Source organism: Nomascus leucogenys, chromosome 4 (genome assembly GCF_006542625.1).
Source record: "Nomascus leucogenys isolate Asia chromosome 4, Asia_NLE_v1, whole genome shotgun sequence".
NCBI lineage: Eukaryota > Metazoa > Chordata > Mammalia > Primates > Hylobatidae > Nomascus > Nomascus leucogenys.
The window spans coordinates 65,387,422-65,410,591 of NC_044384.1; the positions used below are offsets into that span (position 1 = coordinate 65,387,422).

At 42.5% G+C, this 23,170-nt stretch overlaps 1 protein-coding gene across 3 annotated transcripts in view; it reads right to left on the reverse strand.

Moving 5' to 3' along the window:
- The window catches only part of L3MBTL4 (L3MBTL histone methyl-lysine binding protein 4), a 481,074-nt gene extending 459,978 nt beyond the window's left edge, over positions 1–21,096 (reverse strand). For 2 of the 3 annotated variants that reach the window (XM_012506197.2, XM_030810729.1), the window contains exon 1: positions 20,638–20,748. The gene's annotated coding sequence lies outside the window, so the exon portion shown is untranslated. Of the gene's footprint in view, positions 1–20,637; positions 20,749–21,039 lie in introns of those variants that run through there. The other variant, XM_030810728.1, reaches the window with a different exon arrangement.
- Positions 21,097–23,170: the final 2,074 nt, after the last annotated feature.

Genomic DNA, 23,170 nt, shown 5'->3' on the forward strand with positions numbered 1-23,170 from the left:
ACATAGGAGGCTGAGGCAGGAGAATCGCTTGAACCCAGGAGGTGGAGGTTGCAGTGAGCCAAGATTGTGCCACTGCACTCCAGCCTGGATGACAGAGCAAGACTCTGTCTCAAAAAATAAAATAAAAAATAATAAAAGAAAACGAAAGAAAATGATACATTATTTACCTGTTTGTTATGTTTCTTGCTTATTGAGGGCCTCTCCCCCACCAGGACATAAGCTTCACAATGGACTTTCACCTGTTTTGCTTACTGATGTACACAAACATCTACAGCAATGCCTGACACACGCCAAGCACCCAATAATTATTTGTGGAATAAAGAAACTGGGCATTATACACCAAATACTGTATTATTTAATTGGAAATAATGCCACTATACATAAATTTTATAAATCTACTAAAAGCAAAAAACAACCCCGAAAAAAGAGAGATCCCACCTCACCACCAAGAATAAATTGTCCTCAATTCTCCCATACAAGACTATTTTTAACTTTCTTCAGCACACATCCATGGGACTATATGAGACAGAGGGCAAGATCATTTGCTTGCAGTTTGCAAATGTAATCTCATGAAAATAAAGGTATCCTCCCTTCAATACACAAAAGAATATAGATCTTTCTCTAGAAATTTAATGATTCTCAATACCTTGACATACATGCAGATGTCTTTCCTCAATTTCTTGTTCCGTTACTTCATAAAATATTATGAGGCTGAGTGCAGTGGCTCACGCCTGTAATCCCAACACTTTTAGAGGCAGGAGGATCACTTGAGGCCAGGAAGTTGAGGCTGCATTGAGCCATAATGGCACCACTACACGTGAGCCTGGGCAACAAAGTGAGACTCTGTCTCAAAATATTTTACATATATATATATATGACTATTACGTCCAGGACCACCTTCAATATGGGCAAATGATCATTACCCATGAACTCACAGCCTCATTTCTCCCATCATACAGCAGCAGGTCAGCTGCCCATTGGTCCTACCCCCATCCATCCCGTTCTGCTTTCCTTTCTACCTGCTTCACCAAATGTTCTGGCTTCTCCTGGCAAAGATGGCCAAAATAATTGCCCCCTTTTACTGACATATAAAAGGGGGGATCAAGAGGAAGGCAAACTTTCTCTTTTATTTTAAAAGTGTATTGCTAACTAAAATGATGTGTCTGACACAAAATGTGTGCCTAAATACCCAACTTACTGTTCTCGGTCCTAAGAATAGGCACTGCCATATGATGTATTAATTTTAATCATGGTCTCAGATAATATGATTAGTAGCAGCAGAATTTGAAAAGTTGAGGTAACTTTCACTTTGGGAGGAGTAAATTCACAATTAAACACTGCAAAAATGGAGATGCAGCTCGCATTTTTGCTCCACAACAGCTAAATACATTACCATATTACATGGGTGTTCTACACTCAGTTTTGTTTTGATCACTTTATAATTTAACTCCCATGGATATTATCTACAATAAAGATGCGGAAAAGAACAAAACGTTGTAAAATGATTCTTTTCCAATGTCTTAAAATAAGTACTGAGCAAGACCAAGACGTCAACTGCAGCACTTCTAGTACTAAAACTGTCATATTCACAATGCATCTTAATCTGAGTTTTCTTCCATCCGGGGTTAAAAAAAATCTACTCCATATGAATTAAGAAATAAAATGTTTGCATGGCCAGTATAGGTGAGAAAAAAAATAAGAAAGAAAATGCTATTTTAATCTTATTATAGGAAATGAAGCTAGCTCACATTCTGAAACTGAATTTTCTGTATTTAAGCATTCAGGCATGAGAAACATCTCCCAAATAAAGATTCAAACAGGGCTCTTCTTATACAGATTAAATCATTCTTTTAATATCATTCAAACAATGCACAAACAGTAACTGTACAGCCCATGGGCAATCCAAAGCTCCTAGGAACTCCCGTCATGTAGACTAGTCTGACTTCTTGACTAAACAGTGTTAGGCTGACCACGCAGGACCTTGGGTTCCCAGGGGAAGGTGCCCCTGGCAGGGATGGCACAGCCCCTTCTGCAGCTCAGACACCCGGAGCCTCATCTGCTACCACCCACCAGGCTGGAAAGTGGCCTGTGCTTGGCACCTCTTGAACCATCCAGAATAGTCCAAATTGTTCTCTCTACAAATAAGGTTCAAGAGAGTATGGATTTTGTGTGCAGGCTCCAGCAGCTAGTAAGGAAGCACCGTGTGTGACCATGTGGAAACGACCCCTGTGACTTAGACAGGCAAAGGCATCAGTGGCATTGTTCTTCCTAAGAAAAGAATGTACCTCTCAGTATGTGTTTATTTATTCTTCTGGGGAATAAGCACATGGTTTCTGCAACATGTTACTAACTATATCACCCATTGGGGCAATATTGCCATCCATAAAAGTGTTTCTAACAACTGACAATCACTTTCTGACAGTTACTTAACAGTATCTATCTTCGTACCATGTTCTAAATGTTTTACGCCTATAAAGTCATTTGATCTTCAAAACAACCCTCTTCTACAGGGAAGGGAGGCACATTATTAACTAAGTTACCACCATTCACACAGCTACAAAAGGCTAACCAAGGTATTAAAGCCAGGCAGGACTTTTTTAATGTCTCTTTATTCAGTCAAACAAGTAAACATTTTAAGTGCAAAAATAGATGTTTAGGAATTCTGAGAAACTAAGCAAAAAATGCTGACAAAGCATGAGTAGAGAAGCCAAATATACACACTAAGATGAAATGCAGATGAACTGAGACACCAAAGACAGAGAGGAAAGGAGTGCAGCAAGCGGCTGCACTGAGCAGAGAGAAGGACCAAAGCACAGAGCGTGCATGTCACATCTTGAGCATGCAATGCACGAGACCAGGGGACAAGCATTAAAAACAGTAAATGCACTTCTCTGCAGAGTTCATGGAAAAAAAAGTAAATAAGCACATTATCTTATTTAGAAAACAATTAAGAGCTACAAGCAGCCTATATTATGCTGAGTATAACAATCCGAGAAAACTGTTAACTGTTGTCCTTTTTTGTCTATAGCTATGTGTAATTTGTTTTGTTAATAGTTCTTATTTTAAAAATCAAAGTACCAGGACAATCCATAATCCAATCTTTCTTTCAAATTTCACTGTCCAAAGAGCCCAAATTGAAAAATCTCTATCAAGAAAACAACTGTTCACAGTGTGGTATCGTAAAAATCATTATAAAATCTATAACAAAATTTTTCAGGCTAGGCACAGTGGCTTATGCCTGTAATCCCAGCACTTTGGGAGGCCAAGGAAGGAGGATCGCTTGAGCTTAGGAGTTTGAGACCATCCTGAGCAACATAGTGAGACCCGTCTTGACAAAAAAATAAAAAATAAAAAATTAGCCAGGCATGGTGGTTTGCACCTATAGTTCTAGCTACTTAAGAGGCTGAGATGGGAGGAACACTTGAGCCCAGGAAGTCAAGGCTGCAGTGAGCTATGATTGCACCACTGCACTCCAGCCTGGGTGACAGAGCAAGACCCTGTCTCAAATAAAAATTTAAAAATAAAAAGATAAAAAATTTCTTACATCTGAGAAGTTCCATAGTAACCCCTCCTCTTCGCTGTGTCCATTCACTAAACATTGCCACCTGTCCTTTCTTGGGAAGAAAAATCCATTATTCTGAGATGGTTTGCCTCTTACATTTTTTTTGTTAAGGTGATCTTCTTAAGGGGAAGTAATAAATGGTCACTTGTTTGTTTTTTGTCTGCACAAGGAAAATTAAAAGTTGGCAACTCTCTCAAGGCTGCAGTGAACTATGACAGGCACCACTGCACTCCAGCCTGAGCGGCAGAGCAAGACCTGACTCCAAAAACAAAAAGAAAAAGTTGGCAACTCTCTATAAGCTCACATACAGTTTTAATGGTATAGAAAACAGCCCCAAATGTGGACGCCTCTACTTCAGATACTGAGTGTTAAGAGGTCAGAGGACAGAAAAGGGAGAAGTGGCTCTGTAATAAATGGCCTGTGGCAGGGTAAGACAGAGGAATGCTGGATAGCACCCTCGTCTGCAGGTGGAGGTGTACTATTTGCAAGCAAGTGCTGAGTGGAGCATCATCCCATCCTGGGTTCAGAATGCCAACAGCAAGGACAAGGGCTGCCTGGGATCACATCAGGCATAGGGCCTCTCTGGGGAGCTGAGCTCATAATCTGTTCTTTGCACATCACAGAGGCAAAGAAAGGATAAAGGCTCTGAAATAGTCCTTTCCTCTGTCTGACTTCCTCGCCTTCTTGCTTTTGGTAAAGCATATGCCAGAAGTCTCAGGCTGGCAATCCTTGCCTCATTCAGCATATAGATGTTTTGATTGTGCCTCACACTATTCCAAAACCCAGGAAATTACACACACATTTTTTTAATTGGATTTCAGACTTCATTGGGGAAAAAAAAAAAAGAAGACTCAAACTCCCAAAGAGCACCAATCCATTGTAGAGGCCCTAAAGACATGCGCCCCAGGCACCACGAGCCACCACTCCTTCCCATCCTAAGGCCACTTTACCTACTCAAGGTCCTTCTGCCAGACCCGGAAGCCAGCCTCTGAAGACCCCAAGGGAGCACCCCAGTGTTTGTGTCCAGCAATCCGAAAACAATCAGCCACTTTCTGCTGGTGGGTTGGAAGATATGCTTCAATAACACACCAAACATCAAAACACATCATCTCAAACTGGTTTCTAATGTACTTTTCCTATTTATTTTTAATCCAGCTAGATCTAAATAAGGCCACATTAAACCTCTTTATATTTTAATTACATTTAACCAAACCTTTGGAAAGAAAAGGACGCTGGGCATGGTGGCTCACACCTGTAATCCCAGCACTTTGGAAGGCCAAGGAAGGGAGATCACCAGGTCAAGCATTCAAGACCAGCCTGATCAATATGGTGAAACCCCGTGTCTACTAAAAATACATAAATTACCCGGGTGTGGTAGTGCATGCCTGTAGTCCCAGCTACTTGGAGGCTGAGGCAGGAGAATCGCCTGAACCCGGGAGGCAGAGGCTGCAGAGAGCCAACACTGAGCCACTGCACTCCAGCCTAGGTGCAGAGCAAGATTCCATCTCAAAAAAAAAACGAAAAAAAGAAAAAAAAAGGAAACAGTGGCACCTAACTGTGTAAGTGGCTTTGTTCTTGAAGGTATATTAACTGCATATTAATTGTCAGCCATAACCATTTATTTCCAATTCATTTTAATCTCAATTGACTAGATATAATTTAGCAAAGAACATTCAGCAGTTCCCATCTTCCCAAAAGCTAGCAAAATGCCAAGTGTTGGCTATAGTTACATCTTGGAAAATAGCAAACTCTCATTATTTTAGATAATATAGCTAATGGAGAATTAACAGATCAAATGTTGTTCAGCTAACCTTAATAAGATCCTTCATAGTCTCTATATGATATAATGAAATATTCAGAATACCAATAATTTTGGCTCCTTCCCAAACCATTTCTTATATTACAGAAATTCTGAGTTTTTGATTACCTGAAAAACACAATGGTTTTAGTCAATTACAATTTTCTTAAATAAAAACACAGAAATCTTCAAAACTGATGGCTAGGAGTTAATCACCACTAATAACTCTGACCTTGGGAAATCACTGTGTAGCAATATCAGGACATGTTTAAAAAAAACAGAGGAAGAACTGAAATCTACATTAATTTCTATAAGTATTAAGTGTTACAGAAATACAAAACAAGCTTTTACAAATACATCTAATATAGTGCTATAAAGAAGTGTGGTCGAAAATTTAAAGTTAGGAAGTTCTGCATCAGGACCTTGAGAAGTTGTTTTATGTTAAATGTATCACAAATTATACTATTGATAAGTTTTGTAAAACTAAAACATTTCAGCATGCCAATTTCCTCCCTTTCCTTTGCATCTGGTTTATGTCTAAACCCAAATTAGTTGATAAACCATTGAATGCACTTTGCCTGGGTGTTTCCACACTTATCCTGTAGATATAGAGTGAAATAGACAAAAATAGTGACAGAAAGTCCAGGGGTTATATTGAAGAAGAGTGATGAAAAATCTATGGGTTAGGTTTTTGTTTTTGTTTTGGAGACAACGTCTTACCTTGTCATCCGGGCTAGAGTGCAGTGGTGCGAACATGGCTCACTGTAGCCTCAACCTCCTGGGCTCAGATGATCCTCTCACTTCAGCCTCCCAGATAGCTGGGACTACAGGTGCACGCCACCATGCCTGGTTAATTTTTTTGTATTTTTAGTAGAGACAGGATTTCAACATGTTTCCCAGGCTGGTCTCAAATTCCTGGACTCAAGCAATCTACCTATCTTGACCTCGCAAATTTTTGGGATTACAGGCGTGAGACACCACGCCCGGCCCAGGTTTTTGTAAACTACTTGGGAGGCATCCCAAAAGCTCTGCTCGTACAGGCAATAATCAAGAAAATGGCTTCATGCTCACTCCCAAAATCAAGCAACTGGGAACTGTAATCTACAGAGAGGTGCGGAGAGAGACAAGCCACCTGTTATAGGCCTCAGGTGCTGACCACAGGCAGAGCAGACAGCGACTGAGGCAAAACCTAACTCTTGTCTTCCCTCCTTGGGCACTGCTGTGTCAAAGCTGAGACCCACAAGGTGTCCTCAATGTACATTCCTAGAGCAGGACACCGTCCTAAGCTACCTGATGCTGCCAGCCTACTCACACTTCCATCTCCCATCATTAGCAAAAGACTTCATAAAATCACATGCCCTACCCACCCTTTAAACACAATCTGACATTATATTTGGCTCTAATTTTACAGTGGCAAGCAAACTGTACTTAAGAGGAATATGCCTTTATATATCTCACGGGCAATAATGACTATCAAATCAATAATAAAATGATCGTATTCGTATGAGGATGTGTGGGTATTTAATAACAGCACATGGCACATACTAATTTTTAGACCTTATAAGCACCATTTATAGATATCACCACATATTCATTTTATATGTAACGCTGCAGACTCTGAATTTTGACTAGATGTCAAAAACCGTTAAAATATTACCTTGTGGAAATTTGAGTCCTTGTTGCTGCTTACAGCATATTCACACTGTAAGAATGTACTGGAATCCAATCACACCCTCCCCTCACCCTCTTCCCAAACCACAAAAAGTGCACAGGGCAAAAAATGCACTGAGCAAGAAGACAGCCTATAGAATGCAAAGTACAGCTTATAAGAGGTAAAGTTCAAACGAGGAAAAAGCACACAAGGATTAGTGTATTACAGCCAAACTATATATGGGTAAACCTCATAGTGCAACTAATTTTCTCTAGGATAATAAGGCACTCACTTTGTAAAGGTGAGAGTCAGTAGGGAAAGTGCGCCCTGTGCACACCCACAAGGCAGCTCTAATATTTGAAAAGCATCCCCACATACCGTGTGTTGACACCTCCAGCATCGCCAAGACCAGGCTAACGTGGGCACAAAGGCAATAAGAAATGTACAGGCAAGTGTGCGGTGTGCAAGGGTGCAGTAGAGCAAGGGTGCTGAAGAGCTCCATAACCAGAACCAGGGGCACAGCGCCATCAAGGGGCCGCTGTGACCTCAATCCAAACCTCCACAATGAGAAGTTGCTGTGGAATCAAGGAAGCGGAGACATAACTTTCAAGCTAGTATTATATTTCTGTAAGCCCATGGCTTCAAGTGGCAGTAAGCCTACGCAGGTAAGACATGAATTTCTGTTACTTGTTTTTCTCATAATGATCAATACCTGCATCAGCATAGAGGCATAAAATGTCTAAACAGGACTTTCTTTAAAACAAAATTCCGGAGTGTATACATTCAGATTGTTTTTATCTCTTCAAAATAACTATCTTGGGGAGCTATATATATTTATTCCACTGATGTTTCACTATTAAAAGTATTGTTTAAATTCATTGCACAATCTATATTGCCATCTCTCAAAGACAATGTAGAAATGATTCCTGTATTGGCCAGAAAGTTAAGATAGAAAGTTTCTAAGTGCCCTTACAATTCTAATAATTATTCTGGCCTTCTAGGAATAATATAAGCATCTATGATTTAATAAAATGTAACTCAGTCTTAAATAACATGTTCAACTCTTTATACACACACAACCAAATATTATATAACATCCACACAAGTGGTCACTCAATTGCACACTTCTCTCTATTCTGCAAAATCTAAACTCAGTCTTAAATAACAAGTTCAACTCTTTATACACACACAACCAAATATTATATAACATCCACACAAGTGGTCACTCAATTGCACACCTCTCTCTATTCTACAAAATCTATCTACAAGGCAGCCCATTCCAACTTTAGAAAACTTACTCCCTTTAAGCTAAAAACAAAAAGTTTAACCTCTGGTGCCATACAGAACAAGGTTTCAACATAAAGTGCACAAATCAGAAATGTAATCACTAGTGATTAAATTGACTGTGACTAATTTAGACTAAGTATTGCTTAGTCATTCACTGAAAAATAGAATATCCATTCATATTTTCATTTCACGGCTGAAGTTTTAGAAGAATTAAGATGATAACGTTTGAGAGTGTCAGAATTCTTATAGAATAAAAGGTTAGTTTATATAAAATAATATTCTTAAAGGGAAAGAATAATTGATTATTCTAAACTCTGAGCAAAAGTAATTTGCCCTTCAGCAAACCCTCCATCTTTCATCACTGCAAATAATCAGTAGAATTTATTTAACTTTATTTATCAAACCAGTAGTGCTCAACAGAGGCAGAGGTAGGAAAGAAGGGGGAAGTGGGTCACCCCCAGGGGAATTTTTTAAATATGTGTGGGGTTTCTTTAGTGACATTTAAGGGACACAGGGCCAATGCTGCTAGAATTCCCACATGTGGGACAGTTCTTCACAGCAAAATATCATCTTGCCTTTTGCACAGCTGGAGCAATCCACTTGACATTTGTGTGTATGAAAAACTTATTTATGCTTCTCTAAACCTTAAACCTACTTCCATTTTACATATCATCATAAAGTATTTTTGCATATTTAACTAATTCCTGTCTCTCCCAGGAATGCAACTCTGTGTATATTGAGTAAAGGCTTTACTTTGTTTTGTGCAGAACTTTAGCAAATACTGTTCACCATTTCAGAAAATGATATCATGGAACCCAATGCTGTTCGATGACTCTCCCTCCCCGATGTAGTCCACCAATAAAGCATTTTCACTGGTCACCTTCACGGTGAATCTCTTATAAACTATTATATTGGATACAATCTATATATTGGATGCAGGTACAAGCATCAAACTACTTGATTTTATTCTCTAGGTTAGTCATGTCCAGATATTTTGAAGTACATATCATTTTATCATAAATTACATATATTTTTCCATTGTATTATTTATGCACACTATATATTCACTTTTCTGACAGTAAGTATAGGTAAGTTATTTACCTGTCAATTTCATTTCAGGACACTTAGAGAAATGTTACAAATATTTGTTATCAAAACACTAAAACTACCATTTGATCCAGCAATCCCACTACTGGGTATCTAGCCAAAGGAAAAGAAGTCATTATATGACAAAGCCACATGCACATGCATGTTTACAGCAGCACAATTCACAACTGCAAAAATATGGAACCAACCTAAATGCCCATCAGCCAACGAGTGGATAAAGAAAATGTGGCATATATATACCATGGAATACTACTCAGCCATAAAACAAAATGAAATAATGGGCTTTGCCGCAACTTGGATGAGGCTGGAGGCCATTATTCTAAGTGAAGTAACTCAAGAATGGAAAACCAAACATCAAATATTCTCTCTTCTAACTGAGAGATGAGCTATGAGGACACAAAGGCATAACAATGATACAATGGACTTTGGGGACTTGGGGGGAAGGGTGGGAAGAGGGTGGGGGATAAAAGACTACACATTGGGTACAGTGTACACTGCTCAGGTGATGGGTGCACCAAAACCTCACAAATCACCACTAAAGAAATTACCCATGTAACAGAAACCACCTGTTCCCCCAAAAAGCTGTTGAAATAATTTTTAAAAGAGTCTGATTAAGTTGGAACCCCTGATCCACAGAACCTCAGGAACGTCTTTCCACCTTGGTTCTTTCCATATTAGGTTCAACAAACAAGTGAAAAAGGAGCATAGGGGACAAGTGCACCCCAAGCCATTCACTGACGCATTTATTTGTATACCTGGCAGGGGAGGAGGGAAATTCAGGCTCTGGGAACGAAGATAAAAAAGCTCGATTTCTCTTCTGTTCTGCTCAATTTCTTATTTTTAGTCCGAGAAGCTCTTCGTGGCCTGTAGAAAAGTGCCATTCTACAGAAGGATATGCTAGCCCTGTGCTTTTATTTAACTATGGGGACCTTCATTATGGAAACCTTGAAGGGAACTGGATAAAAATCAGGAAAATGTCAAGAAGGTCAGTAAATTAAATCTCAAAACAATTTATAAGCAATTTCTTTTTCTTCATTTTTGTTTTTCGTTTGAGATAGGGTCTCATTCTGTCACCTAGGCTGGAGTGAAGTGGCTCAAACACAGCTAAGTGCTGCCTCAGCCTCCGGGGCTCAAGGGATCCTTCTGCCTTAACCTCCACGTAGCTGGGACCACAGGTACATGCCATCATGCCTGGATAATTTTTTTTTTTTTGAAGAGACGAAGTCTCACTATGTTGCCCACATTGCCAGGCTGGTCTTGAACTCCTGGGCTCAAGCAATCCTCCCACCTCAGCCTCCCAAAGTGCTGGGATTACAGGTGGGACCCACAACATCCAGTTAGCTATTTCTTTTTATTTGTATTTTTGCTGACATGTTTAAATGCTTAGGCTAGAGAAAACTTGAAGAACTTTTTTAATGCTCATACACAAAGGCATATACATGTTTTGGTGAATTTATGATCTTCACTTTCAGTATAACACTCAACTAGGACATGCAAAGGCAAGGACAGAAATTTTTCAATTTCCAAAAAGTGAAACAGATCTTTCTTTTGTGCCCTACGGCAGCAGTGGCCACGTAAACAATAGGGAAATAATACAACCATGAAGATAGCTTATCTTTGCAAGGGACTTATTAAAACCTTGCACTTTTCCTTCCCTCCATAGCACATGGTCTCTGGAGGGAGCGCAATATGATCCAGCTGACAAAAACAAAAGCTGGCGTGAAGGTAATGCAGCCCTGCCGCTCTGCGACCTGCACAAACAGCTCCTGATGGACCATCTGTGGTGCAGAACAATAGTGCCTGTCACTTAGGGCCTTGACAAGGATATTCTCACTCTCACTAACTTTTGGAAAGCACACTCACTCCCTTTCAGTGTCAGCACAGGCCCTGAGCCCGCGGGCCCGCTAAACCCAGGGGCTGAGCCTGAGTGCCTGCTAAATACAGGGACTGAGCCCGAGGGCACTCTAAACACAGGCCCGAGCCAGGGAGCCCGCTAAACACAGGGGCTGAGCCCGAGGACTCGCTAAACACAGGGGCTGGGCCCGAGGGCCCACTAAACAGCTCTTCCAGCCCCTCCTAGTGCCACTGTGAATAGTATGGCATTTCTAAGGAGAAAGGTCTGAGCGCCTCCTGCCAGCACCCATCACAGGTATTGAGGAATGCAGCTGAAGAAATAAACCTATTAATAAGCCAGTGATTTTCCTGTACTGTCATGCAAAGAAGCCTCAAATTTGAATTTATCCATGGTTATGAGTTTCCTGGAACAGGTCCAGTCTGGGTGTCTGTGTGGTCCTCCTAATATCATTTACATTCCACGACCTACCACAGCCTTGGCCAAAGTACACACTAAGAGTAAGCATTCAGGGAATGAATGAATGTACTCTTACTTAGCAGCTGTCCATATTACTGGCTTCATAATTTCCCACTGTGCAAGTGCACTAAGTATTAATCATTACTCTAGAATGAAATTCACCAAGCTACTGAACACAACTTTATTGCAAAACCTGGCTATGAAAACAAAGGTTGACATGACATCATAGAAAACCTCGTGGACTGGAACCTGGTGAGGAAGGCCAAGTCACAGCTCCAACTTTGCCGTTACTCAGATGGATAAATGCGGGCAAATTGGTCTTCAAACTGCTATTAATAATTTTATGTCTTCACCACAGTTTGATTAACAATCATGACACTTGTACGTGGCCAGTCATGGCAAGAAAGAATCAATGGGGACCATCTACTATCATTAGAAGATTTTACAAGAGAAAAGGAGTTTTGAATTGATAAAAAGTTCCCTCCTTGTAGATAATGTGCTTTTCGATTCATATTCTGACATAGTGACTTCTGAGCCTGGAAACACTGCATAATACAACCGGACCTCTGATGTGTCATCTGCAAAACAGGCTGGATTAAATCAGCAGCTCATGACTTCGGGTTATTCTACCCCTCCACCCCTCCCCAGAGGACAGGAAGAAGTGTCTGGAGATAGTTTTCGTTGTCACAGCTAAGGAGGGGGAGGTGCTACAGACATCTCGTGAGGTGAGGCAAGGAACACTGACTGCTGCTGACCATCCTACAAGGCATGGGGCAGCATGCGAAACAACAAATTCCTGTTAACTGTACCGAGATTGAGAAACCCTGGATGAGATTATTTTTAAACTCCCTAAAATTCAAAAAATGCTGAATCCAAATGTGTAACTACGAAAAAAAAACCTTACAAAGTTGCTAAATGTGGCACATCAGAAGCCTCTTCATAAGCCATAGCTGGCCTACAGCTACTCTAGGCTGAAAGTTCTAGGATCTTGAAAGACAATTTGTTTGGAAATAAATGCAATGTAAAGCTTTCAAAGCAGTGCCTACTAACCTCGCACTTTGTGCATCACGGTGATTAATGTGTAACTGTACCCTTCACAGCTTCCTTTCTTTGTTCTCTCACCCTTTACTCCACAGTGATGGGCATTGTTTGTTTTGGACACAGATGCAAGCCAGTTCTGAAAAGACGGACAATTATATTCTCTTTGTCCTCATAGTAAAAGAATAAAGTGGCCCTAAAGATTACTAATGATCGACTGCCATAAAATAGACGGGCATCACCGATTCACACAAAACACAAAGACCACAGCAACTGCTGAAGTGGGGACGCTCCTTCGAGTTCTTGGTCTGTTAACCTTAACAGTTCCTCTTCTAAGCTGAATTGCATGTGTGAATCTGCCCAAAAACAGTCACATATCTTCTAGGAATAAAATTACAGCAAGCTATAGTTTTGGAAGAGAAAGGGGAAAAAAAATCATTGTTCTAAGCATTCTCAGAAATTGAGTGCATAAAATATAGACTTGGAAGTACTATGCTGGCATCTCTAATAATTCACCTTTATGATATCAAAGGCCAGGACTAAAGGCTATAATGATAGGGAATTAAAGGAGATTCTTTGCCATAAAGCAAAGAGTAGAGCCTTTGTATTTTCTTTGATATGTGATCATGATTATAATAAAATGAACAGCTGAAAGGTCAGTGCTTACATTTTCAATAGAACCCAGCGTCTTAGAAGCCTACACACAGAATCCCAAAATATTAGGAATTTTGTAAGATTTCTTTCCTGAGTAAGCTTGTCACTAGTTGACACAAAATCCCTCATCCTTTATTCACTGGGCATCTAACATGTGCCAGACAATTGCTGGGCTCTGGAAATAAATGGCAACAAGCCCTTACTCAACCCAACAAGTTTTCTGGAGAACGTAAAAAAGTAAAATTCCACACCTCGGAGTGCAATCGTGGACAACAACAGTACGTCGTGGTAGGAAAGTGCACAGTATGTATAGTCCACTCTCAAGGAGGCTTGGAGACTCCTTAGAGGAGCAAAATTCACAAGAAAAGCAGACACAAATATACAAAAGCCCACCAGGGAGAGAAGACACCATCCCCTTCAAACACACAAAAAGGAAGGTGTCCATGCATTGCACAAACCTTTAGACAAGGAGTAAAAAAGGCAGACTTAACCAATGGAAAACTGTGAAAAAAAAATTCACAGAAACATGAATGAAAGTGTTATAAAGTCTACGTTGTTCTCAACCTGGCACCAGGATGTGCTTACAGTCTCAAGCTTGGCCAAACTTCCCACTCCCAACTCCCAGATTTAATCAAGTCACACTTAAATGGCAGAATCAGCAGCATTAAGAAGCCAGTATGTTTGTGCACACTCCACCTTCATGGTAAATAAGAAAAAACAATCTAATTAAAAGTAGAGTACATCCAGCTAATTATATAGCTGACCCCACCAGCCAGAGCTTATAAATTGTGGACCACAAACTGCATCTGGTCAGCAGACATATTCTGTTTCTCTTAGCAGTATCCTAAGATATTTAAACCAGTATTTTTAAATACAGAGACTTCACATTTTTAAAACTGCAGATTTCCAACTTCAGTTTTGTTTATTTTTTAAATAATAGTCACCTCCTTTAGAACATATAAGATCCACAGTTTGCTGCAGTCTTCACCACTCTCTACTGCCTCCAAAGCACTAAGGAGATTTTCTCACTATTTCTCACAGTAGAGAAATACCTATGTACAGTTTTCTTTTTTCTTCCTTTTTTTTTTTTTTTTTTTTTTTTGAGACCGAGTCTCGCTCTGTCGCCCAGGCTAGAGTGCAGTTGTGCAATCTCGGCTCACTGCAACCCCCACCTCCCGGGTTGAAGCGATTCTCCTGCCTCAGCCTCCTGAGTAGCTGGGATCATAGGCATGCCACACCAGGCAAATTTTTGTATTTTTAGTAGAAATGGGGTTTCGCCATGTTACCCAGGCTGGTCTCGAACTCCTGACCTCAGGCAATCCACCCTCCTCAGCCTCCCAAAGTTCTGGGGTTACCGGGGTGAGCCACCGTGCCCAGCCTTGCCCAGTTTTCAAAGGTAAGGAAAATAAAAGTGAGGCCAAAAGAACTCTGAATTTTCTTCTGTCTGCCTACTTCCCTTATTACCTCCCTTTAGATATCCAAATTGTTGGCCCTGGATTTAGATCTTAACCCCACTTGCCACACAGCACCAAGTGAGTGTACCAGGTGTAACCAGATTCGAAAATCAAAGCCAGGAGTCAGACAGCTGCTTTTGTATGAACTGGGCTTTGATTGGCATCAGCACTAACCTACATCCATTCATACAGGCCTGGAATTGTGACTGTAATCTGGTCCTTGATTTTTATCTAGAAATAAATCATCATAACAATAATAATGACCAAATACTGTTTTTTATATGTTGTCACTCCAGGAAGTACTTAAAAAAGAAGGAACGATGAAAATTAAGCAATGGCTCATAATTACAGAACCATTGACCCTTCAGGAACTTGGAGGGTCCCAATGTCAGGATCAGTGCTGGGGCTCTATGCTGCAGGGGAAAATGAGATAAAAATGGCCTATTCGGCACATCCAATAATGTAGACCATCTGATCAGGACTGAAAAGCTACCACGGAGGCTCTTGACGGCACACTCTAAGACTGTATGTGTTTGGGTGCGTGTGCCCATGTACAGACAGACTGGGAGTTCAAATTCAGGAGGGCTGTTAAGCCTAGGGCCTAAGCAGAACAGCAAAACCCACCATCACAGAAAAGGGGAAAAGCCCACATTTGCTAAGCTCCAAAAGCATCTGCCCAGCACAGTGCTGAGTGCCTGACACACACCACAACTACACCAAGTTTATGCCTCAAAAATAACCTATTTCCCCTAGGGCTGACACTGGGGAAATGATCCAAGCAAAATTACCAGGTACACTTCTCCTTAGTCTTCCCCATCTCGAAAATTCACTCCACTTCTCATGCTAGAGATCAAAGGAGTAATCCTGGATTCTTCCAATTCTCCTACCCTCTAACCCATCAGCAATTCTATAAATTACACCTCCAAATTACTCAAGTCTCTCCACTTCTACCCACCTCCATGGCCCACTCCCCGGCCCAAGGTCACCTCCCTGACTCCCACCTGGATACCTGCAGTGGCATCCTAACCAGTCTAAATAAGCTGCATAGTCCTTAAGGAGGCCTTCCAGAGGCCTCCAGCCATCTCCCACCCAGGCCCTGCCCTCCTGCCTCAGGGCCATCTCTCCTTCCTCCAGGGCACCAAGCTTTTTCCCCACAAACCGCCTCAGGGGCTTCTCTCTGCCTGAACTCCCTTTCGCTTCCATTCCCCACCTGGCTGGCAGCTACTCATCCTCAGACACCTTTTCTCGCCCACTAATCTGCATTAGGCACTCACGTGGGTCTTTTTCAGGGGTACTTAAAGTCTGTACTTACATATGTTTGGCTGATTAGTTGCTATCTGTCCCTTACTGGACTACAAGCTCCATGAAGGCAGGTGACATGTCTACATAGTCACCCCCATACACACAGTGGACACCCAACAAAAACGCCTCACCCCTAAGTTCCTTAATTCACACACACACACACACACACACACACACACAAAGGACTGGAGCAATGCTGATTTAATCTAAAAAGCTCCTGTCATGATAATCTTAAAAGCTATCAGAATAGCTTATATACCAAAATACCGGGTGTAAAAGTGTTACACTCTCGTATCTGTCCCTCTAGTTAAATACATTCTCTCTGGCTAGTTACAGTGAAAAGAAATGAGATGCATGCACTGCTGTTCATCTCCTGCAGTCCCCATCTGATACTTTTCAAACAATTTATTAATCAATTATTAATTGTGGCAGCGACCACACTGTTATCATTTCACATCCATCTTCAGGAGGGATACATAAGCATTGTCAGAGCTTGCCTGATTACTTCCAGCCTCATTAAGAGAATGTTTCCCATATGAGCTCAGATCAACACAAAATGAAGAAGGTTCACCAGGTGACACTGAGCATCATCCCCAAAAGGGACACATAGGTCAAGGGAACAGAGCTGTGACAACTCTGATGGGCTCAGAGTTAAGGTTTCACTTTTCCATTGCTACTGTGGAAAAAATCATTTGTATTTGCAAAATAAAATATGGATAAATTATCCTAAGGCACTATCCTTTAAAAAATTAATGCAAATGCTTAAACAAAAGATTATATGTGTATGAGTGAACTGAAGAGCTTCATTTCCCCCAAGCATCTTCTAATTTCATCGTTCTGCTTTATTTTGCTTAAGATGCCGATATTTATGCTGCTTGCTGTTATTCACTGTAGTAAATAGTGCATTTTTTAATGGACCTAAATAGTTTTCTTCAATTGCAGGTATGTTCCTATAATAAACTATCCTCAAAATATTTTTGCCAATGCTACAAGATGGAAATGTTTTGTAAAGTGTAAAATGCTATTCGAATGAAAGGAGGACATCTGTATTCCTCAAACAGAAAGCAAAACATTTACCTACAGCTTGCACTGATGTGTTACCACTGAGATCACCTCTTTCTAGCCAAGTTCAACTACATCTTCTCAGAGCCTATTTTTTGTTAACAACTGACAAGACTTACCACACTGTTCCCTCCCTTCCCTCCCTTACTTCTCCACTGGCTTCCCTGTGACTGAGACACCTGGTTTTCCTCCCCATCAGACCACTTCTTAGTTTCTTTCACTGACTCCTTTCCTGGGCATGGACCATAGTCATGGAACTGTTCTTTTCTCTCAGTGCTAGTTTAGTCACCCTAACACATGCTTTTTAGGATCACCCCCATAGTCACTGAGTATTTCCTAAGTGGCTTTCCCCTGACCCAACATCAGAGTTTCTCTCTCCAGTGAAAAGCCATTTCAGGGTTTTCAGTGGTTTTCAATTCAATGCTTTTCTCTTGTTTAAGGATAAGCCAAATGATATGTTTAGTTTTTCACAATGCAAAACCATTTTGCTTTCACCAAAATATATTTTCTATAATATATTAATACATGATATGAGCATTACTAAAATAATATTTTAGTAGAGTAATTTGATAAATGCATTGTTTTAACCTTTCTTTTCAGTTAGGGTACATGTGCAGGTTGGTTACACAGGTAAACTTGTTTCCTGGGGGTTTGTTGTACAGATTATTTCATCACCCAGGTATTAAGCCTAGTATCCATTAGTTATTCTTCCTGATCCTCTCCCTCCTCCCACGCTTCGATAGGCCCCAGTGTGTGGTGTTTCCCTTTACGTGTCCATGTGTGCTCATCATTTAGTTCCCACTTGTAAGTGAGAACATGCTGTATTTGGTTTTCTCAATCCAATGTTGTATAAATGGAATTTATCCTTTCCACCCTGCCTCCAGCCCACCAAACCTATCTCTCCTGCTCACTCCCCCACTTCACCAGCAGCAGCATTCTTTCTTAATTATAATAATTAACTGAAAGAATGAACACTTATCTAATGGCGATTTTCAAACCCTCCTTCAGCTCTCTGGAGAACAGAAACCTTAACCCACTTGAAGGAGTGATGGGGGGAGGAGGGATTGAGGCTTCTGCTTCCTTGGTCAGACTGGGTGCTGGTGCTTCCTACACAACCTCCTGGAAGTGGCTTTCAGGTTGGCCTTTTCTTCATAGGAAGAACTCGAGGGCTTTCCATCTGTAAATCTTCCTTCACAGTCAGCCTGATCTCCCTCACTGCTGCTTTTATCACCTCCTGCCTCTGCTCAGCAGTTGTCTGCTCACATATGGATTCGGTCCTACGAGTATTTGTTGAGCATGCACTTACCCACGTGTCAAGTCCCATGCCAAGCAAAGGAGGCTTATTACCACCAAAAAGGAGTAAGAAGTGTAGTTTAAGATATAAACCACACAGGTACTGCAATGAAGTTATACAGATGTTACAGAGCACCTAAGATTCTTATGAGAACTTTAAAATATGCAAGCTTACTTCTCTTTAAAGTGAAAGTTAAGTGAGTTTCCATCTCTACAAAAAAAAAATTAGAAAATTAGCCAGGCGTGGTGGTGCACAGCTATAGGCTGAGGCGGGATCCTTTGAGCCCAGGAGGTCAAGGCTGCAGTGAGCCATGATGGTACCACTGCACTTCAGCCTGGGTGACAGAGTGAGACCCTATCTCTAAAAAATAAAAATAAAATTTTTAAAAAGTGAAAGTTAACACAGTTCCTTCACTTTCGTTACCTCTGTCTTCACCAGATCACCTTCCCACCAATACCCTTTCTTTGGAAACTGAGTGAGAGCACACTGCAGAGGTTAACCGAGCTTAATATTTCTTGTGACCCCAATATTGTGCAGCAAAGTGCTAAGTGATTCTGCAGTCAAGGGTTACATGCAATACATCCTCAATGTTGCCTCACATCTAAGAGCATAATTAATAGCAGTTTTATGTTCATCTTCCTTCCTACTCAACCATTACACACCAAGTCAGTGTAGTCGAATCCAATCCCTTTGGATACTCCAAGAAAAAACCTCTCTCCTCTTTCAACCATTTCTCCTAATTCTGTAGTAACATAAGGAATAACTGAAGTTGTCCGTTTTAGCATCTTTCGAAGAGCTAAATGCATTCCAAGTTTTTAATATTACCAAGCACCAAAAACAACTCTACTGTACCCACCACCTGTTTGTCACCTTAACCTTTTTAGGTGGAAGAGATTCGAAAACCGAAGAGCCACACTACACTTATTTCAGCCAAGGACTGAAACTGGAGCCTGCCACAAGCATCTTCTAGAACAGCTTCAACAGAGGCATCCAGGAGATGGGCCACTAGCAAGTCACAGTGGAGTCCTAACAAGCGTGAAGTGAAAGCGAGTCTTCAGCATGGGAACGACCAAGTGGGTCGTGGTGACCAGCTGCTTCCTCTGACTGTTAAGTACAGCAGTCTCAACAGTAACAATGACCAGGCCTTCCCTTTATTTAGTTCCACCTCGGGGCATTGGCGCATTAAGAATGTCCCTCTAAAGGCATATGTAAAATAAAGGACACTTCGCACTTTAACCAGTGACTAAAGGAGATCAAAGGCAGGGAACAATACCCACCCGGAGTTTGCGACCTCGCGAAAACGCTCTCACTAATCCCGCAGGTAACTGCGGCGCTGGCCCAGGTGTGCCCAGCTCGAGTCGCGTCCACTAGGACCAAGCGGGCCCAAGAAGGACCGGAGAGCAGGCGAGGGCGACTGTGGCCGGCGCGCCCCCCGCAGTTCCAGGCGGTGGCAGGAGTCTGGGAGCCGCCGTCCCAGGCTGGCCAGGCGCCCGCCCGCCCTGCGCGCACTCCCTGGGTTCCCGCTCCCGAGGCTGGGCAGAACTCGCAGAGGAAGACAAGGGCAGAAAGCGGTGGAGGGATGCAGCACTCGCCCGTCCGGGCACACGACACTTGTCAGCTGAGGGGGACAGGCGGGCAGACGGGGGCCGTTAGCCCCAGAGGAAACAAAAGCCAAATGCCCACCGCCGGGCGCTTGGTGGCCGGAGGACTGCCTGGGGGCCCTCGGGAGTCCCGTCCCGTCCCGCTCCCCCGGCCCCCGGCTGCGCTGGCTCTAGGGCGCCCAGGTAGCCGCGCCTGGCACCCCGACCCTGCCCTCGCGGCTGATCGAGGCGCGGGGCTCTGCGGCGGCCGCGCCCGTCCAAAGTAGGCGACAAGTGAGGCAGCGCCTCTCGCGGGGAGCCCGGCGCGCGCCCCGGCGGCGAAAGAGAAAGAGAAAGAGCCTGGGCCGGGACTGGGGCTATCCCCAACCGCCACCGCCCCCACCGGCCCGGCCCTCGCCGTGGGAGTCGTGCAGGCCCCTCTACCTGCCCGGGGATGGGGCCACCCCGCGCGGCGGCGGCCGTGGGCACTCACGCGGGCTCGCGACCATCCCACGCGGGCGGCGGCGTCCTTCTTACCCCCAGCGGAGCGGCGCCTGCCCGCAACGCCGACCGGGCTACAGGCGGGGGGCGAGTCGGAGCGCGAGGTTCCGCCAGCCCAGGCTGCGGCGCCGCTGCCCGGCGGTGCCCGGCGGGAGGGGCGCGAGGGTGCACGCGCGGGGTGGGGGCGCGGGAGCCGCCCCCTGCCCGCCCCGCGCGCATGCTCCCGCCGCACCTGCCTCGCTCCGGGTTCCACTCCCCGGGGAGCCGGGTGGCGCTGGGCCCGCCGAGGTCGGGGCTTTCCCATGGGAGGGAGGTGGCTGCGGCTGGATTTTCAGATGCGTCCTTCTCTGTATTCGTTCCCTGGGAAGGATTCCCCCAAATCTTGGCTACTTCCTGCCTGCCAGCTTGCTCCCTGGCAGCGATGTCCCAGTAGCTCACCCATGCTTCATCCCAGCTCTTGGGGTTCACCGTCTGAAGGCTCTCTCCTCCGGATCCCTCTCGGTCCTGCTGCTCGCTCGGATTTTGCAACCTCCCCCATTCTCCTTTCCTGCTCTTGACTTTGCTACTCACGCGTACCTGGATAACATTTCCAAATAAAAGAATACTCTTTCCAAGTGGCAAGCAGTGTTTACTGACCCTGTTCTAACTGCTTAGAATTGAGCAGGAAACAGGAGCTGGGCAGATGCTGCCCTCATGGAACTTATGGCCTTACTGGCTAACTTTGGCCTTTCTCAAAGCATTGTCTCCCGGTTTGGGAGGACTGTATTAAATCATTTATTTTGGCTTACAAATAAAGGTAGCTGGTAATTGAAGACTATATGTTGTGACTTTTGAATGAAATGTTCTTTCATAGGATACCTTGTGTATAAACCCTAGTATGCAAATAACGACTAGTAGGTACAAAATAAGTATTAGTTTGTTGCTTTCAGCAGGAAATTGAATAATTTAGCAGGATTAACAATGATACCATCCAAAATGATCTTTTTGGTTTGTCGTGGACTACCATAAACTGAGAATGAAAACTTGCTTTTTAGGTGAGACTGGGCATTGTAGAAACATAATTTCGTGTCCTTACTGAACAGAGAAATATAAAGCCCTTTGCTAATGAAGTTTTAAACTAGGAACAATGATCATAGAAATTTGTAAGTGCAAACACACGATTTGTGTTCTGTGCTCTAGTCAGTTAAGAAAAATATATTAGCCAAGTATGGCGGCTCACATCTGTAATCCTAGCACTCTGGGAAGCGGAAGAGGGCGGATCACTTGAGGTCAGGAGTTTGAGACCAGCCTGGCCAACGTGGTGAAACCCTGTCTCTACTAAAAATACAAAATTAGCCTGGTGTGGTGGCGGGCGCCTGTAATCTCAACTACTCAGGAGGCTGAGACACTAGAATCGCTTGAACCTAGGAGGCAGAGGCTCCAGTGAGCTGAGATAGTACCACTGCACTCCAGCCTGGGCAACAGAGCGAAACTCCATCTCAAAAAAAAAAAAAAAAAGAAGAAGAAAAAAAAGAAAAAGAAACACCAAAAGGAAAAGGTATTAGAGACAAAGAGAAAAAGAAAGAAGTAGAAGACCTCAGTAGCGAGAGGAAAACCTTTGAAACACAGTTCCAGCCCATTTTAACATTGTGCTAAGGACTTACAGCGTTGCATTTCTGTGACAATGGGCATGCCTGCAGGTACCACCTTTGGTTGGATACTTGCTCACCAGATTGGATGAAATTAGAACGGGACTCAGCAGGTGACAGTTCCACCTCCCTGCTACTCACAGGAACACAGATACCATTTTTGGTGAAGGACAAAGTGTTTCAATTATTGCAGTGTATCCCCAGTCCATCCCAGAGGTATTTATTTATCATTGGAGATTCTAGGTATTAGTAATAGAGATATCAAAATGTCCTCAGCACAGAAAGAGTTAAGTGCACTTCTGGTTCCACGACCCCTTCAGAAAAGTGAATATTGATGTTTTAATAAATGAAATCGAAGAAGAAAGCTGATTGAAATCCAAATAAAGTGAATTTACATCAGCTTATCTTCACTTCTTGGGGGGAAACAATTGTTTTTATAACATGTTTATTGATTATATTTGGTTTAAGTTTATGAAAGCAGAAACACTGTTTTCAGGGGCTGGGTTTAAATAAGGAAAAGGATACAAAAATGAAACAGGTTGAAACAGGCAGGAAACCTCATCTACAGCTACTTAAATGTAAGTGCATAGGTGCATAGTGCTGAAAACATATGATTCTGTTCAGAGAAGCTGACATCTGTCTTAAACTACACTGTTACTCAAATTTTATGGAAATATAAGCAGGAATGCATTAGTACACTTCTTACAAAATTTTTGAAAAGCTGTTCTAGTAAATCCCTTTTATTTGAACAGCTGCAGATTAAAATGAAATAGCCATATTGTTGATTTTTATAACTTTACCAATGATCCATCATGAGCAAAGGGGTTTATAACATTGGTAGTTACTAGGCATTTTACTTTTATAATTCAGTTGAATCCAACCAACTCTAAATGAAAAGTTGGCCAGATAGACAAGGATGGTTTATTGTTAGGATAGAAATT